Source organism: Triticum aestivum, chromosome 3D, assembly GCF_018294505.1.
Source record: "Triticum aestivum cultivar Chinese Spring chromosome 3D, IWGSC CS RefSeq v2.1, whole genome shotgun sequence".
Classification (NCBI taxonomy): domain Eukaryota; kingdom Viridiplantae; phylum Streptophyta; class Magnoliopsida; order Poales; family Poaceae; genus Triticum; species Triticum aestivum.
The window spans coordinates 389,159,315-389,163,209 of record NC_057802.1 but is presented as its reverse complement, the minus strand read 5'-3'; positions in this window follow the sequence as shown (position 1 = coordinate 389,163,209).

Sequence of the window (3,895 nt, the reverse complement as noted above, 5' to 3'; positions counted from 1 at the left end):
GACACGTTGTGGTCTATGTATTCACACATGTATTACGATTTCCGGATAACACAATTATAGCATGAACAATAGAAAATTATCATGAACAAAGAAATATAATAATAACCATTTATTATTGCCTCTAGGGCATATTTCCAACAGTCTCCCCCTTGCACTAGAGTCAATAATCTAGTTACATTGTGATGAATCGAACACCCATAGCGTCCTGGTGGCGATCATGTTTTGCTCTAGGGAGAGGTTTAGTCAACGGATCTGCTACATTCTGGTCCATATGTACTTTAGAAATATCTATGTCTCCATTCTGAACACTTTCACGAATGGAATTGAAGCGACGCTTGCTATGCCTGGTCTTCCTGTGAAATCTGGGCTCCTTCGCAAGGGCAATAGCTCCAGTGTTGTCACAGAAGAGAGTCATCGGGCCCGACGCATTGGGAATCACCCCTAGGTCGGTAATGAACTCCTTTATCCAGACTGCTTCCTGTGCTGCCTCTGAGGCCGCCATGTACTCCGCTTCACATGTAGATCCCGCCACGACGCTTTGCTTGCAACCGCACCAGCTTACTGCTCCTCCATTCAAAATATACACGTATCCGGTTTGTGACTTCGAGTCATCCAGATCTGTGTCGAAGCTAGCGTCGACGTAACCCTTTACGACGAGCTCTTCGTCACCTTCATAAACGAGAAACATATCCTTAGTCCTCTTCAGGTACTTCAGGATATTCTTGACCGCTGTCCAGTGTTCCATGCCGGGATTAATTTGGTACCTTCCTACCAAACTTACGGCAAGGTTTACATCAGGTCTGGTACATAGCATGGCATACATAATAGACCCTATGGCTGAGGCATAGGGGATGACACTCATCTTCTCTCTATCTTCTGACGTGGTCGGGCATTGAGCCGTGCTCAATTGCACACCTTGCAATACAGGCAAGAACCCCTTCTTGGACTGATCCATATTGAACTTCTTCAATATCTTGTCAAGGTATGTACTTTGTGAAAGACCAATGAGGCGTCTTGATCTATCTCTATAGATCTTGATGCCCAATATATAAGCAGCTTCTCCAAGGTCCTTCATTGAAAAACACTTATTCAAATAGGCCTTTATACTTTCCAAGAATTCTATATCATTTCCCATCAATAGTATGTCATCCACATATAATATGAGAAATGCTATAGAGCTCCCACTCACTTTCTTGTAAACACAGGCTTCTCCATAAGTCTGTGTAAACCCAAACGCTTTGATCATCTCATCAAAGCGAATGTTCCAACTCCGAGATGCTTGCACCAGCCCATAGATTGAGCGCTGGAGCTTGCATACTTTGTTAGCATTCTTAGGATTGACAAAACCTTCCGGCTGCATCATATACAATTCTTCCTTAAGGAAGCCGTTAAGGAATGCCGTTTTGACGTCCATCTGCCATATCTCATAATCATAGTATGCGGCAATTGCTAACATGATTGGGACGGACTTTAGCTTTGCTACGGGTGAGAAAGTCTCATCGTAGTCAACCCCTTGAACTTGTCGATAACCCTTAGCGACAAGTCGAGCTTTATAGATGGTCATATTACCATCCGCGTTTGTCTTCTTCTTAAAGATCCATTTATTTTCTATGGCTCGCCGATCATCGGGCAAGTCAGTCAAAGTCCATACTTCGTTTTCATACATGGATCCTATCTCGGATTTCATGGCTTCTAGCCATTTGTCGGAATCCGGGCCCGCCATCGCATCTTCATAGTTTGAAGGTTCACCGTTGTCTAACAACATGATTTCCAGGACAGGGTTGCCGTACCACTCTGGTGCGGAACGTGTCCTTGTGGACCTACGAAGTTCAGCAGTAACTTGATCCGAAGCTTCATGATCACCATCATTAACTTCCTCCCCAGTTGGTGTAGGCACCACAGGAACATCTTCCCGCACTGCGCTACTTTCCGGTTCGGAAGGGGTGACTATCACCTCATCAAGTTCCACTTTCCTCCCACTCAATTCTTTCGAGAGAAACTCTTTCTCCAGAAAGGATCCGTTCTTGGCAACAAAGATCTTGCCTTCGGATCTGAGGTAGAAGGTATACCCAATGGTTTCCTTAGGGTATCCTATGAAGACGCATTTTTCCGACTTGGGTTCGAGCTTTTCAGGTTGAAGTTTCTTGACATAAGCATCGCATCCCCAAACTTTTAGAAACGACAGCTTAGGTTTCTTCCCAAACCATAATTCGTACGGTGTCGTCTCAACGGATTTCGACGGAGCCCTATTTAAAGTGAATGCGGCAGTCTCTAAAGCATAGCCCCAAAATGAGAGCGGTAAATCGGTAAGAGACATCATAGATCGCACCATATCCAATAGAGTGCGATTACGACGTTCCGACACACCGTTTCGCTGAGGTGTTCCAGGCGGCGTGAGTTGTGAAACGATTCCACATTTCCTTAAGTGTGCACATAATTCGTGACTTAAATATTCTCCACCACGATCTGATCGTAAGAATTGTATTTTCCTGTCACGTTGATTCTCAACCTCACTCTGAAATTCCTTGAACTTTTCAAAGGTTTCAGACTTGTGTTTCATTAGGTAGACATACCCATATCTACTTAAGTCATCAGGGAGAGTGAGAATATAACGATATCCTCCGCGAGCCTCAACACTCATTGGACCGCACACATCGGTATGTATGATTTCCAATAAGTTGGTTGATCGATCCATTGTTCCGGAGAACGGAGTCTTGGTCATCTTACCCATGAGGCATGGTTCGCATGTGTCAAATGATTCGTAATCAAGAGACTCCAAAAGTCCATCTGCATGGAGCTTCTTCATGCGCTTGACACAAATGTGACCAAGGCGGCAGTGCCACAAGTATGTGGGACTATCGTTATCAACTTTACATCTTTTGGTATTCACACTATGAATATGTGTAACATCACGTTCGAGATTCATCAAGAATAAACCATTGACCAGCGGGGCATGACCATAAAACATATCTCTCAAATAAATAGAACAACCATTATTCTCGGATTTAAATGAGTAGCCATCTCGAATTAAACGAGATCCAGATACAATGTTCATGCTCAAAGCTAGCACTAAATAACAATTATTGAGGTTTAAAACTAATCCCGTAGGTAGATGCAAAGGTAGCGTGCCGACGGCGATCACATCGACCTTGGAACCATTCCCGACGCGCATCGTCACCTCGTCCTTTGCCAGTCTCCGTTTATTCCGTAGTTCCTGTTTTGAGTTACAAATATGAGCAACCGCACCGGTATCAAATACCCAGGAGCTACTACGAGTACTGGTAAGGTACACATCAATTACATGTATATCACATATACCTTTAGTGTTGCCGGCCTTCTTGTCCGCTACGTATTTGGGGCAGTTCCGCTTCCAGTGACCACTTCCCTTGCAATAAAAGCACTCAGTCTCAGGCTTGGGTCCATTCTTTGACTTCTTCCCGGCAACTGGCTTACCGGGCGCGGCAACTCCCTTGCCGTCCTTCTTGAAGTTCTTCTTACCCTTGCCCTTCTTGAACTTAGTGGTTTTATTCAGCATCAACACTTGATGTTCTTTTCTGATCTCCACCTCCGCTGATTTCAGCATTGAATATACCTCAGGAATGGTCTTTTCCATCCCTTGCATATTGAAGTTCATCACGAAGCTCTTGTAGCTCGGTGGAAGCGACTGAAGGATTCTGTCAATGACCGCATCATCCGGGAGATTAACTCCCAGCTGAGACAAGCGGTTGTGTAACCCAGACATTCTGAGTATGTGCTCACTAACAGAACTATTTTCCTCCATTTTACAGCTGAAGAACTTGTCGGATACTTCATATCTCTCGACCCGGGCATGAGCTTGGAAAACCATTTTCAGCTCTTCGAACATCTCATATGCTCCATGCTTCTCAGAACGCTT